Here is an 18234-nt window from a genome sequence, read left to right as displayed (position 1 = left end):
AGAAAATCAACAAAGAAGCATCAGACTTAAACTGCACTATGTATCAAACTCACCTAACAGACATTTACAGAAAATTTCATCTAACAGCTACAGAATATACACCCTTTCATCAGCACATGGGGCCTTCTCCAGGATTTACAGTATCTTTGGTCATAAACCAAGTCATAAGAAATTTTTATAAATCAAAGCCAGGTATTATCTCAGAACACAATAGAATAAAACTAAAAATCAATAACAACTTTGGAAATTGTATAAATATATGCAAATTAAACAACTTGCTCTTGAATGAACAATAAGTCAATGAAGAAATTAAGAAGCAAATAAAAAATCTTGAAACAACATAAAAACAGAAACACAGTATACCAAAAACTATGGGATACATCAAAAGCAGTGCTACGAGGGATGTTTATAGCAATAAATGCCCACATCAAAAAAGTAGAAAGATCAAGATGCTAGAAAAGTGAGAACAAACCAAACCCAAAATTAGTAGAAAGAAATAATAAAGACCAGAGAACTGAACAAAAGAGGCCAAAAAAATGCAAAAGATTAAATAAAAAGTTGTTTATTTAAAAATATGAAAATTGACAATTATCTAGACTATGAAAAACAGAAAAGCCAAATAAATAATATCAGAATATCAAATAAATAATACCAGAAGACATTTTACAAGTTACCACAGAAATATGAAAGATCATTAGAGACTAATATGAACAATGATACACCAATAACTTAGAAAACCCAAGGAAAACGAGTAAATTCCTAGACACACATAACTTGCTGACAATGAAGCAGAAAGTAGAAAACCTGGCTGGGTGCAGTGGCTCACGCCTGTAATCCCAGCACTTTGGGAGGCCAAGGTGGGTGGATCACCTGAGGCCAGGAGTTCGAGATCAGCCTGGCCAACAAGGCGAAAGTTCATCTCTAGTAAAAGTACAAAAGAATTAGCCAGGCATGGTGCTACATGCCTGGAATCCCAGCTACTCAGGAGATTGAGGCAGGAGAATCGCTTGAACCTGGGAGGTAGAAGTTGCAGTGGGCAGAGATCACGCCACTACACTCCAGCCTGGGCAACAAAAGTGAGACTTTGTCTCAAAAAAAAAAGAAAAGAAAAAGAAAAAGGAGGGGAGGGGAGGGGAGACCTGAACAAACTAATAATGAGCAACAAGACTGAATTCATTTAAAAAAAAAAAAAAAAAAAAGTCTCACAACAAAGAAAAGACCAGGACTGGATGGCCTTAGTCCTGAATTTTTCCAAACTTATAAAGACAAACTAACACCAATTCTTTTCAAACTGTTCCAGAACAAAAAAAACAAAAACAAGAACAAAACAAAAAAACAAAGAGAAGAGAATTCTTCCTAACTCACTCTAAGAGGCCAGTATTATCCTGACATCTGAAATAGACAAGGACACAACAACAACAACAAAAACTACAGGCCAATGTGCCTGAAGAACATAGATGCAAAAATCCTCAAAAAAATACTGGCAAACTAAATCCAACAGCATATCAAAAAGATAATACACCATGATCAAGTGGGAAACATTCCAGAAATGCAAGGATGTGTTCAACAAATGCAAATCAATAAATGTGATACATCACATCAATGAAATGAAGAACAAAAACCATATAATCATCTCGATAAACGCAGAAAACCATTTTGATAAAATTCAATATTCCTTCATAACAACTCTGAACAAATTAGGTAATACAAGCCATAAACGACAAACGCACAGCTAACATCATACTGAATGGGCAAAAGCTGAAAACTTTTCCTCTAAGAACTGGAAAAATAGAAGAATGCCTATTCTTTCACGACTCTTATTCAATATATTGTTTACAGTCCTAGCCAAAGCAATTATGCAAGAGAAAGAAAGGGCATCCATACTGGAAAAGAAACCTAAAAATTCCAGGAAAATACATAGAATTGGTAAACAGATCCGATGAAGTTGCAAGATACTAAAATCAACATACAAAAATCAGTAGTGTTTCTATATACCAATAACAAACTAGCTGAAAATGAAATAAAGAAACCAATCTCATTTATAATAGCTAAAAATAAAAGAAAAAAGTCAAATACCTAAGAACAAATTTAACCAAGAACGTGAAAGATGTCTACATTAAAAACTACAAAATACTGATAAAAGAAATTGAAGAGGACATAAACAAATGAAAAGATATCCCATGTTAATGAAATGGAATATTGTTAAAATGACCATTACATCCAAAGCAATCTACATTTTCAATGCGATCCCTATGAAAATATCAGTGACTTTTTCACAGAAATAGAAAAAGAAATTCTAAAATTTGTATGCAACCACCAAAGACCTCAAATAGCCAAAGAAATACTGAGCAAAAAGAACATAGTTTGAGGTATCACACCACATGACTTCAAAATATTCTACAAGCTATAGTAATCAAAACAGCATGGTACTGGCATAAAAACAGACACACAGACCAAGGGAACAGAATAGAGAACCCAGAAATAAATCCATGTATTTACAGCCAAATAATTTTCAACAAAGGTGTCAAGAACACAGATTAGGGAAAAGGAGAGCCTCTTCAATAAATGGTGGTAGGAAAACTGGATATCCATGTGCAGAAGAATAAAACTAAGTCCCTATCTTTCACTATATACAAAAATCTACTCAAAATTGATTAAAGACTTAAACGTAAGCTCCCAAACTATAAACCTACTAGAAGAAAACATAGGGGAAATACATTAGGACATTGGTCTGAGCAAAGATTTTACAGGATAGAATGATATTATCAAAAAGACAAAAAAAAAAAGATATGCTTATTTGGTAGCTTTTTACGTGTTTTCCAGTCAAGTACCATGTGCCTCCAGCTTTGTTCTTTTTGCTCAATACTGCTTTGGCTATTCAGGGTTCTTTTGTGGTTTCCTACAAATCTTAGGACTGTCTTTTCCATTTCTATGAAAAATGTCATTGCATTTTGATAGGGATTGCACTGAATGTATAGATCACTTTAGGTAGTATAGTAATTTTAACAATATTATAATTCTTCTAATCCATGAATATAGGATATCTTTTCATTTTATAGTTCAAGAGCAGAGGCAACAAAAGCAAACAGACAAATGGGACTATATCAAACTAAAAAGCTTTTGCACAGCAAAGGAAATAATCAAAATATTCAAGGAATTCAAAAACTCAACAGCAAAACAAAAAGAAAAACCAAAATAATCTGGTTTTAAAAATGATCAAAGGATCTGAATAAACATTTCTCAAAAGAAGATATACAAATGGCCAATAAGTATAGCAAAAAAAAATGCTCAATATCACTAATCATCAGAGAAATGCAAATCAAAGCCACAGTAAGGTATCATCTCAGCCCAATCAGAATGGTATTATCAGACCAAAAAAAAAAAAAAAAAAACCAAATTCCTGGCAAGGATGCAAAGAAAGAGGAACACTAATTTACCATTGGTGCAAATGATCTAGCAATCCCACTGCTGGGTATTTACCCACAGAAAAGGAAATCAGTATATGGATGTGATAGCTGCACTCCCATGTTAACTGCAGCACTATTCACAATAGCCAAGATATGTAATCAACCTAAGTGTCCATTAACAGATTAATGGATAAAGAAAATGTGGTACATATACACAGTGGAATACTATTCAGCCAGAAAAAAAATAAAATTCTGTCACTCATGGCAATATGGATAAGCCTGGATAATGTTATTATATTAAGTGAAATAAGTCAGGCAAAGAAAGATAAATACCAGAGTCCTCACTCATGTGGGAGCTAAAAAAGCTGATGCATAAAAGTAGAGAGTAGAATAGTGGTTACTAGAGGTGGGGAAGGGTGGGGAGAGGGAGGAATAGGAAAAGGTTGGTTAACTAGATTCAAAATTACAGCTAGATAGGAGGAATAAGTTCTAGTGTTTGATAGCACTGTAGGGTGACTTTAAAATAACTAGAAGAGAGGATTTTGAATGTTCCCAACACAGAAAATAAATGTTTGAGGTAATGAATATGCTAATTACCCTGATTTGATCATTACATATTATATACAGGTATCAGAATACCACTTTTTACCTATTAATAAGTACAATTAAAATGAATTAGTAAACAGATACAGTGAAGAAAACAAAATGTATCAACTCAAAAGAAAAGAACAAAAAGAGAATGAATGACTAGCAAATAAGTGAAAAAGAGACAAATCTTGTTGGAAGAATAACTCTAAATAACTTATGTAGACACTCCGTCTTCAAAGAGATGAAGCAGTGAACTCCCCTAACTATGGGGTGCACCCAGACACTTCCTTCCAAAGAGTACACAGAGAAAGGGGGAGAGGGAGTCAGTATGGAGTAAAGAATTCTGACAGAATGGACTCTTGATGTGATGAGTAGGACATGTTGCCTCTGTGGTCTTCCTCCCAAAACCCTCATGAGAAAATCATCAGACAACTCTCAGTTGGTGGACTTTGTAAAAAATACCCGACTCCTCAAAACTGTCAAGGTCAACAAAACAAGGAAAGTCTGAGAAACTGTCACAGCCAAGAAGAGCTCAAAGAGACATGACAACTAACTAGTGTGGCATCTTGAATGGGATCCTGGGACACAAAATGAACACTAGGTTAAAAAAGTTTTAAATCCAAATGAAGTATGGACCTTACTTAATAATGGACCAATTTTAGTTCATCATAAGGGTAACTAGATGCTAAATATATGAGAACTCTTTAGGCTATCTTCATAAGCCTTCTGTAAATCTAAAAGTGTTCTAAAATAACCTCTGGGGGAAAAGGCAATGGGAAAAGCGGAGGTAGAGAACACTATCGTTTTCACAGTATTGAGAATATTCTAGTTTTTAAGTTGGGAGGTAGGTTCATGGGCATTTGTTTTATTATTATGCCCCATAAGTACATAAATGACACCTACGTATTTTGTACCTATCAAATATCACAAATGGAAATTTTAAAAAGAAAGCATACAGGCCAAGCAGAAAGGGACAGTAAGAGTATTTCACTAGCTAGCACTTGCTAAACCTCCCCAAAATGCCAGTCAGCATGGCTATTGCCCCTAGGCCTGGCACTCTACTCCATCCAACTATATCACTCAGGGCTGGGAGTCTGAAATAAAGAATCAGCTCATTTGGGCTCTAATAAAAATAATGCCTATTTTGGGAAAGGTAGAAGCCTCAGAGAGATGGAGTGTGTGAACTCATACTAAGAGCTATGGTTTCTATTAAAAGATGACATTTCAGACAGTGGCCACTGGGTACAGCTAAAAAGATGAGTGAGTGACGGCCCTTCCCTGTAGAGAGCACGCCTAACTTACTAAGAGGTCAACACAGCAGCATCCTATTTCGCTCCTACACCAGCCCCAAGGGGGAAGTGGTGACCTGCTCAAGATGTCATAGGTGATCAAAGACAAGCTGAAACCTCTTCCTGGGTCTCTTGACCCCAGGGTTAGTGCTTGTGTGTCTAGATTCATGAAAATAGGTATTTAATTTGCAGTAGCTGCCATGATTTGCAGAGCCTTCTACTGTTTTCAGCCTTGTTTCTTAGACTTCAGAGTCGAGACAAAGTCATTACCTAACACATGCTTAAATTCTGCACTCCACACTGATCTGCGGTGGGTGAGTGTGCTGTCATGGGGCTTTAATTGTAGTATTCTTGTGGTCAGTGCCATTTTTTAAATTTGATCAACATTAATTACAGGTAAATTATTGTGAATTATAATTGTATATCAAAACAACAACAACAAAAATATGGTTAGGCCATATTGTTCCAAAGTAGGGAACAGGGAAATTTGTTGATAAGAAAAACATTTTCAGCAATCTTGAATGGTGCCCAATTCTCCCTGGCCCCTTTCCTATTTCCATCTTCCTTTTATGACTTATTCATCTACTGCTATGTAAGCTTGCACACTTCTTAGATCCTAAACTACAAACTACTATAAAAAGAGGAAATGAGTTGATCTTTCAACATTTTTTTCTTTTCAAAAAATTTAAACTTTTAATTTTGAGATAAGTATAGGTTCACAGGAAATTCCAAAGAGAGTGGAGAGTGGTCCCTTGTGTTCTTCACCTTGTTCCTCCTAATGGTTACATTCTACATAACTACAGTAAAATATCGAAACCAGGAAACTGACATTAGTATAATGAGTATATATGGTTCTGTCATTTCATCATATGTGTAAACTCTTATAACCACCACACCAATCAAGACTATTTCATCATCACAGAAATCTCTCTGACATTATCCCTTGTAGTCACACCCACCTCCCTTTCCGACAACTATCACCAACCCCTTGTAAACACTAATCTGCTATCTCTGTAATTTTGTCATTTTGAGAATGTTATATAAATGGAATCATACAATATGTGTGACCATTTGAGACTCTCATTTTAAAGCAAAAAGAAGACATTCTATTAAAAGATAGAAGACACTCTGTATGATTTCAATGCTTTGAAATTTGTTACTGTTTGTTTTTTGGCCCAGGACATGCCCTAACATGGCAAATGCTCTGTGGGTGCCTAAAAAGAATGTGTATTCTGCTACTGTTGGATGGAGTGTTATAAATGTCAATTAGATAATATCAATTGATGGTGGTGAGTGTTCCTATAGCCTTGCTGACTTTCTGTGTACTTTCTGTGTGGTTGTTCTATCAACTGTTGAGAAGGGTATGGAGATCTTCAAGTATAATCACGGGTATGTCTGTTTCTCCTTGTAGTTCTAGCAGTTTTTATTTCTTATTTCACAGCTCTGTTGTTTGGTGCATGCATATGTAAGAATGCTATGTCAGCCGGACGCGGTGGCTCACGCCTGTAAATCCAGCACTTTGGGAGGCCAAGGTGGGTGGATCATGAGGTCAGGAGATCGAGACCATCCTGGCTAACATGGTGAAACCCCGTCTCTACTAAAAATACAAAAAATTAGCCGGGCGTGGTGGTGGGCACCTGTAGTCCCAGCTACTCAGGAGGCTGAGGCAGGAGAATGGCGTGAACCCGGGAGGCAGAGCTTGCAATGAGCCGAGGTCGTGCCACTGCACTCCAGCCTGGGCGACAGAGTGAGACTGTCTCAAAAAATAAAAAATAAAAAATAAAAAATAAAAAAGAATGCTATGTCTTCTTGATGAACACTCTTTTATGTCCCTGGTAACTCTCTACTTTTAAAAGTTCTTTATCTGATATTAATATAACAATTTCTGCTTTCTTTTGATTAGTATTTGCATGGTATATCTTTTTCCATCCTTTTATTTTCAACATATATATACACACACATACATATATATATACATACATAAAACGTCTCTAAAATGTGCCAGGATAAGGCAGGGGAGCTAGGGAAGCTCCTCAGAGGAAAGGATATTTACTTGGCCAGAACTTGGAATTGAGAGAGAAGGATACTGTGAGGATATCTCAGTAATGGCCCAAATCCAGGGGGCCTACAACCCAAATCCAGAGCCCTATACCATGCAATCCATTTGGAATTTGGCTCTAACTTGGGAATAAGAAATTCCTGCTTTATTAGTTACATTTTTGCATAAAAAACATAACCAATCAGGTATTCTATATATAAGACTCTAAGTTTTCCATTCCTGAGATAGTCAAAATCACAGGCCTCCCAACTAACATATCATCCACACTACAAGCAAACTACCTGAGCAGAGAGAATTGGTCTTCACAGGGTAGTAGGGTTAGGCTTTGTGTCCTCACCCAAATCTTATCTTGAATTGAATTGTAATCCCTATAATCCCCATGTGTTAACGGAGAGACCAGTGGAGGTAATTGAGTCATGGGGGCGGTTTCCCCCATGCTGTCTTCGTGATACTGAGTTCTCACCAGATCTGATGGTTTTAGAAGCAGCTCTTCTCCCTTTGCTCAGCACTTCTTCTTGCCACCCTGTGAAGAAGGTGCCTTGCTTCCCCTTCACCTTCTGCCATGATTAAGTTTCCTGAGGCCTCCCAGTTATGCTAAACTGTGAGTAAATTAAATCTCTTTCCTGTATAAATTACCCAGTCTCGGGTAGTTCTTTATTGCAGTAGGAAAACAGACTAATACACAGTATCAGCCTTCTAAGGGATGTGGACCATCCTAGCAATCTGCTCTAGAGTTATAAAGGACGTAATGCAATCACTTTGGTTAATCAGAATCTCCGTCAAGATCTAATGGAGCCAGGAACTCCAAACCTGACCGATCACCAGGACACTATGACCGCATAAGGAACTCCAGTCCTGAGGACTAGAGGGTCTGGTTATGTAACAAAACTCATTACAAAGGTTTTTGGGTTATACTGTAACTGACAGAGCAGAGTGTATATTTACTGCCTTCTGTAAAGTTACAAACATTTCCCATCCCTCTGTGCCTTGCTGGTGACCCAGATAATAGCCCTGCTGGGCAAAAATAAGGGCTCCATAAAAAATCTCTAATAAAACAAGAGAAATTCTCTGCTATGTGATAACATGGACACTGCTATGTGATTTCTCTGCTGACCCTTTTTCAGGAACCCACCATCCCCCAAGCCAGAATCTCCAAAGTGGAAAACACAAGGTGTGGGAAGAAATTATTAGAGTTCCCGTATCTGCTATGTTCTAAAGCACTGCAGTGCCCAGTGCTGCTTCCTACTTCTCCATTATATTTTGTTAAATTTCTGTGCATAAGACAAGTCTCCACTGAGGGTCAGCTCGCTGTAAGGATCAAAGATCAGAACTAAACACTAGTAATGGAATGGAATTTTTAAAATTACGATGAATTATCTCAGGTGTGAATACATGAAAACTCGCAAATGAAAGCCCTTAGAGTACAAAGCCCCTTTAGGGAAGATCAGCGTAACAGCACAGATACCCAGGTCCTGTCCGCCCACTCCAGATTAGTGGGGAGTGGACCCTGAGAATCCTAGGTCACCCCCAAGCATCCCAGGTGACCCCCATTACATTACAGCTGGTAGGCATGGACTCACAGAGCTCCAAAGCCTGGAGGGAGAGGAGGAGGCAGGAGCCATGCCATGTCTATCTCCACTCCGTCCCCAAGCACCTTGAGTGCCCACTCATCTCCCTCCATACCTGGCCCCACTCAGCCAGCAAATATGGGCAGCATCACTTGCCTGCAGCTTGGGGGAATCCCTGCTGCTCTTTCCTGGAATTGAGACTCAGGTGGGAGATGGGCTCCTGATCTTACTGCAGTGGAGAGGGCGACACTGGCGTCCCACAAATGCTGAGCATGTTTTCCCACTGAATTCTGTGGGGCATGGCAACCAGGTCTGTGTTACTGTCCTGCCTGTGCAGGACTGTCCTTAGAATTCCAAGTTCATGCACCCAACTTCATCTACCCTCTCCCTCCATGTCACTGCCAAAGGAACCAAGGCCGGAAGTTAAAACCCAGCCATGAAAGCACAACACCCACACATGAGCACACCCCAACGATTCCTCCAGAGACCTCTGTTCCAAGCACACGCCGCCGAGACGTGGTACTTAACCACTGGGAAAATGACTAATATATTACAAAAACGTTACTAAATGAGCTCTCAGGTTGGAAGATACGGTTACATTTAGCTTCTCCCACAAGAGAGGCCTGCACCAGACCCAGGCTCCAGGCAGGGAAGACGGTCCTGTCTCTGGCTCCTGGAATCCCTGTCTTTCCCAAGTACTTCTGACCTTGGTCTTTGTGAACACAACAAAACCTTCAACATAACCTCTGGGTAAGATCATAAGTGGTATATTGTGGAAGGCACTAAATAAAACAAGTCTGACTGAGGAGTGACTGGGCTCTCACTGTCAGATCTGCTGCATTTCCCGCTCATTCCCTGTGAGCACCGTCAGGGGCCCAAGTGGAAAGCGTATTCTATGGAAACGTGACATTTACGGACTGGGCATTCTGCTATGTGGTCAACAAAGGGAAGGGGCACTCACACATATGAAATAAGATAACAATCACAAGCAAAACCCAAAATGGAATGTTGGCAAAAAAGACAAGCAACTTAGAAAAACTACTAAAAACGTCAACTCTAGAGCCTCTCCCTGTCCCTGGCCACATCCCTGTAAGGGAGAGACTACCTGAGGACAATCAAGAGGGACATCACCACTGCAGACTCCTGACTTGGAGTTCAAGCCGGCCAGGGACTGCTCGAGACCACGGCTTGTTCAAACTGTGACCTGGGTAGACCTTCACACAGGAAGGTCACGGAACAAGGCGTTTGATCAAGAAACAGCCAGAGCAGATTCATACTTAGGATCATCCTTACTTCTTGCAGGCAGCAATCAAGCTCAAATCTCACCAATTAACTTGTCAGTGTGACTGTTGGTCAGGTGTGACTCTGAAAAGCTGAGAAGGCATATTGTACTTTCCAGGGAGATACAAGGTCTGCCTCCATGGCCACGGACCTGACAGGAAGGCCTGGGTACCTTCTGCCGCAACAAGCACTGAGGGTTATTCATTTCCATCCAAAACTGGCATCTTGTTAATATACTGCTTGTTAACATGGTCCCAGAATTCATTCCCCCTAAACTGTGACCTCTTCTGATCTGATTTATTCATGTTTTATAACCATTTTGACATCCTGGAGCCAGGACCATTTCTAAAGAAACCATTTCAACGTTAGTTATAATAAAAGTCAATGGGAAAATTGATTCTGATAGGCAGAAATCTCAAACTCAAAATGCTTTTGGTGTGTCCGGTGAGGCACCCGCAGCACGGGAATGGGGAGCACAAGGGCACTGGGACACACTGCCCTCCCACACCCTAAACGAGACACGCCCAACTTGAATGACACTTCTGCAGTTCTACGTGTTCCCTTCAGTTCTGTACATCCCAGTGGTAATCCCAGAAAGTATTCTCCTACTGGAGCTTGTTTGTAATTACCTGTTCAAGGTCCAGTTTACTAAAAGCCCTACAACACTCCCTCCATTGTGACACACACACACACACACACAGAGCATGAGAGGACTTTTTGTTTTTCTGGAGGAAGTCAAGAAAAATTTCTCTCTGCTTTTCCTAGTTTGAGAACCTCAACTGCAGCAATGCGCTCATTTCAAGCTCTGTGTGGCCTGTTTATTTAACGCTGTTCTCTTACATCCACCACACGGCTGGCCCAGGGCCTCTTAAGGACAAGGACAGAGTATCTGGAATCCAACATTCAGGTGTGAGACACAGGTCACCATCCAACGCTGGGCCGTACTAGGCAAGGAAAGTAACCTCTCTGGGCTCATTTTCTTCTATACAATTCAGGGGAGGAATATCTATATCACCTGGCATTAAAGAGAATTCATGAAAATCCCTTTGTAAATTCTAAGGTACAATTCAGAGAATCATTGAGAAATGACTAGAATGTTATGTGTTCAGTTTCTACCTAAAGAAAAGAAGGTCAAGGGGTACAGAATTGGCTTTTTTGTTTTTGTTTCTTCAGCTTTCTAGGAAGCCACGCTGCTAGGGTGTATCAGCTATGACAGAAAAGAAAAAATGCTTGGCATAACGTTAATCACCACCACAACTAAGAGAAAATAATTATGTTATTGACTATGCAAGAACGTTAAATCACAATTTTATGATGTTTCGCCCTGAACGGGGTGCTGTGGGAAGCATCAGGGACCACAGAGATGGCCTCAGCACACAGGAAGTGGCTGTTAAATACAAAGTCCCCTGGCCTGTACAGAGAACTTCTCTTTTGGCAGGTCTGATGTTAAGCTGGGGATCCCCAATACAAGGTGACTCTGAGCACCATCCTGGGCCTCCATGGGCAGAGCTGGAAGCCACAGGAGCTGCTAAGCTGATCCTGGTGCTTCAGGAGCAGCAGAAGCCCTCGGGGGATTCAGGTTCCCAGCTCGTGCCCTCTTCTCAAACCTCCCAAAGTCTTCCTTCACACACCCTTACGTTTCCAAAGAGACTCTCCAAACTGTACTTAGTTGCAGGAGATTTTTCTAGGGGAGAAAAAAATAAATCTCATGAAATTCCTGGTACAGTAAGAAAGAAAGGCTTTTTTGGGTCAGGAAGTGGGAGCTCCCAGCCTGCTCTGCCACCTAGGAGCCCCGGCCAAGTCATTTAATCTCCCAGAGCCTCACATCTCAGTTTAAGGTAAGCCCTTGGAGAATGGGTCGTCACTATGTCACCACCATCATGTGTCAGAGACAGCAGCCCGGGAAGCAGAAGGAACATGGGATGGTAAGCAACAGACCTTCTGCTTCCCGGGCTGCTGTTAATAGATGGGGACACAAAGCCACAGGACAGGTTAAGGGGACTCTCCAGAGTCACAGAGTTGAGCATGCACAGCTGTGGACAGTCTCCTTAACCTCTCCTGAGGCTTCGTGTCCCCATCTATTAAATGGGGGCAATAACATCTGCATTTGTGACTAGAGATAATATACAAGCAGTGACAAGCCCTATGCCGGGCACCTGCCAACGATGACCCCATAGATTACAGCTGCTTCCACTGACTGCACCGCCAGGGGCACTGTGGAATCAGTGTGGCAATATTTTTTTCCTAGCAGCTGTCAATACTTACTAGGCAATTATTTAACCAATTACCACAGATTTATCCACAGCATTAAAGGCTGTGGCCATCTCTATATTCGGTACACTGTACAGAAGAAACAATCAGTCCAAACTGCACAGACTGTTCCCCCAGATCACCCAGGGGTCCAGTGTGCGGCAGAAGGAGGCTGAGATGGGCTCATCTATTTGGGCAGAAACTCCACAAGTTACTTCCAGGTATCAAGAGACCTCCAAAGCTACACCCTCAACAGAAGCTTTAGCCCTAAAAACTTAATAACTGAGCACTGGGCTTTGCGTGTAAAAAATCTTTCTAAATAACCTGTTGGGGGCAAAGTCAGCTACCAACACTCTCCAAAATACCAAACAACCAGGATATGATAAAAGTGAGTAGTAAATTCTAGATGACTTTTCCAAGTGTACACACCCTAGGAAAAATTGTTCTGAAATAAATTGAGGATAATATGAAGTAGTAAACTTTAGTAGTTAAATAAATATTACTGGATAGCGTTTTTATGGATGTAAGAGTGACAGGCTCAACGTTTCATCTTCTCGTGCTCACTGCTCAGTTAAACACAGCTGCTGCTGCTTCTGTCATAGAATGGAAAAGATGTGTGTAGGCTCACTGCTGACATTTACATGCTGGACATGCACATCACCAACTGACTCGGTTTGTGAAATTCCGTCCTGTTTACTTTACACAGACTTGAGTTGTGTGATCTAAGCCACTGTCCTTCCTACCCCACTACACCATCCTTCTGTCCATTAGGACATGTCTGTCATGAAAAAGCCTCCAAAAGCTTTTCAAAAGTCAAACGAATCTGCAGCATAGCAGACAAGGCCCTTTGCATCCTCCATCCCTAGTGATGGCCAGCCTCCAACAATCAATTACAGTCACTTTTCAAGTACACATGGGAAGAATTAAGTGCAGATTATGCATTTGCCAAAATGACAACTCTGGTGGCCTTCTGGCTCTTCCTATGGTCTCTGCTCCCCCAAAGAAGGCAGGGTCAGAGCCGCAGGGTCCCAAGACTTTGTTTCTTAACTTCAATGGGGAGACCAGAAAACGGGGTAGGGAAATGCACCACGTGGAAATGGGCTGAGAGTTACTCAGGCCCTCAGACACTGACATCCTCCTCAAGCTGCTCTCAGCCCAGCCCCAGACATGCAAACCTTGAGTGCCCAATAACTGGGAAATGCATCCAAGGCTGACATTCCACTTACTGTTCTACCAGGCCAACATTTGATTTCTTTCTGACATGCCGAAGTGTATGGCTGACCGAGCTGTTGCTTTCCCTGTTGGCACTTCAAGGACCACCAACCAAATGGCAAATGCCTGGTCCCCAACCCAGTATTGTCTGAATGACCTGCAGTCTCCAGGAACCACGGTCCAGCTGGTCCAATCAGCCTACCCTGTTCCAGGGAAACACATTATACCTCTGTACACGTCTCCTCATTCTTTAAAACTTGTTCCCAACGTAACATCTCCTGGCTTTTCCATACTGTCCCCTAAAGGGTCAGTTGGCCCCTGCCTCAGGTATTAGGGACTGGCTGTAAGAACCTCCACTACAGCAGTTAGCACAGTCCCAAACTGTCAGGGTCCCATCCCAAAAGGGCATGGGAAAAGGTGGCTGAGACTGTATTTTATCTATTTTTTTTTTAACTGCTAAAGCAGTCACTGAAAGAAAAATAGCCCAGAATACAGGTGAGGTGTTCACAATAGATGTTTATTATATGAATGGCTACATCTCATGATTTTCCAAATGAACATTTTCCTAAACCACAAAAGTAAATTTTAATAGGTGAATTAAGGTTTTGTGTGGAACTTATAAACTTATGAAATAAAAGTAATCCTTTAAAATTACATGGGTAGATATTTTTGCAAGCCAGCCAGCTCTCACGGTCTCCATGTACCGTCTTGTCTACGTGGCACCCGTGCGTTGGGAGCTCCTGCAGACCGAGCTGCTGGGTGAGCATGCCACACTTCCCTGCCTCACCACCTTCTCAACCAGCACCAACAACAGCTTCAGGTCTGCTAATGTCACCGACGATCAAGACCTTTCTAAAGAAGTAGTGTCAGATTCTGATGCAAATAAATTATTAATGAGTTCTGATGATCCAATCAGAAGATCTGTCATTTCTAGCTTATACTCTATTCCCTTGAAATCTGACAAGTGGATTGATACGTGACTGCATTTGCAAATGACTGTTTTAAAAGTTCTACTTCAATGACTTTTTTTTTTTTTTTTTTTTTTAAAGAAAGCGGAGTTACCATGGGTTTGAGTTTTCTTATGTAAGATAAACCTCCTAGGTTTGGAACGGGGACACCCCGATGGTGTCTGTCTTGCACAAGGTCTGGAAGAGAGACCTGGGAATGCCCCATGAATGCATGAGGGGACCCAAAGCTAGAAGAACCAACAATGGCTGGGGTGAAGTCAGGTATGCAGTGTGAGTGCCAACTCCCAACTGACGACCAGGAGCTAGCTCTGGAAATCACAACACACAACACCCTAAATCAACGGGACAATGTGGCATTTTCTCCAAAAGATAACATAAAGCATAACAAGACAAGAACACTAAGACACTTAATCCTATCCTTATTGCATATTAATCTTATGCTGTTCTAAATACCATACATCAAAGGGGCATAACTGAAATTGAAAAGTTTCCAAGAGATTTTTCTTTTAAGGTGGTCGAAGAGAAAGAACATATTCACAAGATGTGTTTGTAGTAGTAGCAGACCAAGTAACAGGAAATTCTAACTTTTAATATTAAAGGAGAAAATTTCCAGAAACCACCACACCAAGAGATTCCATAGTCCAACATGATAGTTTCAAGATCACTTTAAAACAATCTGCAAATAATGGAAGCAAATTAAAGTTTTTTTTATACAAATGTCCACTTTAATATTCTCATTTGCTCTTCATACAACCAGGAGACATATCATATCATCTAAAAGTTGGACACCAAAACTAATTTAGGTTATGCTTTGATTAAAATTTGGTTTGTTTTCATACTTGATTTAACAATCTTTTCTATTTTGTTCTGTTAAATATACCATGTTGGAAATATATATTTCTTATAAGCTCATAGTAAGATGTACAGGAAAAATCTTACAGTATAAGGAATAAAAACTTTCTTTTATATATGTATTTTTTATTATACTTTTAAGTTCTAGGGTACATGTGCACAATGTGCAGGTTTGTTACATATGTATACATGTGCAATGTTGGTGTGCTGCACCAATTAACTCGTCATTTACATTAGGTATATCTCCTAATGCTATCCCTCCCCCCTCCCCCTACCCCACAACAGGCCCCGGTGTGTGATGTTCCCCTTCCTGTGTCCAAGTGTTCTCATTGTTCAATTCCCACCTATGAGTGAGAACATGCTGTGTTTGGTTCTCTGTCCTTGTGATAGTTTGCTGAGAATGATGGTTCCCAGCTTCATCCATGTCCCTACAAAGGACATGAACTCATCACTTTTTATGGCTGCATAGTATTCCATGGCATATATGTGCCACATTTTCTTAATCTAGTCTATCGTTGTTGGACATTTGGGTTGGTTCCAAGTCTTTGCTATTGTGAATAGTGCCACAATAAACATATGTGTGCATGTGTCTTTATAGCAGCATGATTTATATTCCTTTGGGTATATACCCAGTAATGGGATTGCTGGGTCAAATGGTATTTCTAGTTCTAGATCCCTCAGGAATCACCACACTGGCTTCCACAATGGTTGAACTAGTTTACAGTCTCATCAACAGTGTAAAAGTGTTCCTATTTCTCCACATCCTCTCCAGCACCTGTTGTTTCCTGACTTTTTAATGATCGCCATTCTAACTGGTGTGAGATGGTATCTCATTGTGGTTTTGATTTGCATTTCTCTGATGGCCAGTGATGATGAGCATTTTTTCACGTGACTGTTGGCTGCATAAATGTCTTCTTTTGAGAAGTGTCTGTTCATATCCTTCACCCACTTTTTGATGGGGTTGTTTTTTTTCTTGTAAATTTGTTTGAGCAAATTAAAGTTTCTAAGGAAAGCTAGTGTTATTCTTGCAGTTCATTCGGAGACAAAGCTCTGGAGGTGAAAATGTATCTTCTCATAAAGCACTTCTTACTGCCCAGCCAGAAACAGAACACCAGATTAACTGGACCACAAACAGCAATTCATATTTTAAGTTAAATGTCTCAAGCTGTTAGGGCTAAGAAATATTTTTGTTACACAGTGACATGTTTTTGTCTAGTGCCTGTGGTGATAGCACCACTGGGTCCCAGAATCCACAGGTTGCATCACAGTTATGATTTTATTGTAACATACACAAGTAGGTTTTTCATATGAACAGGTAAAACCTTCCTGAGACTCCTTCATCTGTCTGCATCTCATTTGATGTAGGTGTTTTTTTTTTTTTTTTTTTTTTTTTGAGACCAAGTCTTGCCGTGTCGCCCAGGCTGGAGTGCAGTGGTGTGATCTTGGCTCACTGCAACCTCCACCTCCCAGGTTCAAGTAATTCTCCTGCCTCAGCCTCCCGAATAGCTGAGACTACATATGCACACCACCATGCCCAGCTATCCTTTGATGTAGATTTATCTTCTCAGCATCAAAGCTGGAATCCAACTTTTCCTAGACTGAAAGCACCAGAAAAGTGGTTATTTATCCTTATACTCCCTGACAGAATACAGGGGACCAGGATTCGTTATGGATTCAAGAGTCAGTAATATCTGAGTGTGGAGGTACCTGTACCATCTTACAGGTTGTAGGTGTCTACCATCCTGCTTCCTGGCTACATACTCAGAACCATCACACACTAAAGCAGGAACAGAGATAATCTAATTTTTTCCTTCACTGAAAGCTTAAATTTAATATGATTCAACAAATCAAGGCTACACTGACTGATATTTTACTAAACTTACTGTCCAAATTAAGCATTTGAGGCAAAAAGCTGCAACTTCTGTTTTAAGCAGAAAACTGCAGACTTACCTTTGGCACACAGTTGACAGGTGACTGGCAAAACGCAGAACTCTTCAAAACGATGACGTTTTCAGCTAATTACACCTCTGAAGTTACAAAGTTGCAGGGATTCTCCAAATTCTCAAATCCAACTCAAATCTCAGCAGAGAATTATAATCTGGGACGTCGCTTGTATACAAGGAACACATGAAATCTAAAAAGAAAGAAGCATATATTAGGTCTGCTTGCTTCTTTGATTTTAAGTAACAACTTTTAAAAATAACTGGTTATTTATTTGCCTAAAACCAATGGTTTTTTTTGTTTTTTGTTTATTTTTTTGAGACAGGGTCTCCTCTGTCACCCAGGCTGGAGTGTGGTTGTACGATCTTACCTCACTGCAACTTGCACCTCCTGAGCTCAAGTGATCCTCCTGCCTAAGCCTCCCCATTAGCTGGGACCACAGGCATGTGCCACCACCCCTAGCTAATTTTATATATTTTGAAACCAATGTTTTAAATATATCCCAGAATAAAGCTGCTCTGTGCCTAAAGACCTCCATCAACACACATGTCCTGCCTCTTCCCACCTTTCATTCCCTGGGCAAGCTCCGACACTCGGGTGGGGGGGCCAACCACATACCCGGTGAACAGCAGGTGGAAGGAGGTGATGGGGTGTGGGGGGACAGCCAGCCCATAATCAAGGGACCTGAGCTCCCAGTCCCTTCCAGACTTCCTCCTCCCAATGACCCCAACCTTTAAAAGCCTCCCAGAAATAAAAGGGAGTCTGCCAATTGGAAAGGTGGCCAGTCTGGGAGTCTAATGAGGGAGAAGGGTTACAAAG

General features: G+C 40.6%; 1 protein-coding gene across 4 annotated transcripts in view; it reads right to left on the bottom strand.

The window, feature by feature from the left end:
- The window catches only part of NCK2 (NCK adaptor protein 2), a 150570-nt gene that overhangs the window by 61203 nt on the left and 71133 nt on the right, over positions 1 to 18234 (bottom strand). For all 4 annotated transcript variants that reach the window (XM_024242606.3, XM_024242607.3, XM_063713534.1 and 1 more), the window contains one exon: positions 17425 to 17608. The gene's annotated coding sequence lies outside the window, so the exon portion shown is untranslated. The remainder of the gene's footprint in view (positions 1 to 17424; positions 17609 to 18234) is intronic.

The sequence above is a fragment of the Pongo abelii genome, chromosome 12 (assembly GCF_028885655.2).
Source record: "Pongo abelii isolate AG06213 chromosome 12, NHGRI_mPonAbe1-v2.0_pri, whole genome shotgun sequence".
Taxonomy (NCBI): Eukaryota; Metazoa; Chordata; class Mammalia; order Primates; family Hominidae; genus Pongo; species Pongo abelii.
Note: the sequence above shows the minus strand (reverse complement) of the source record. Positions and strands in the feature narration are given on the sequence as shown.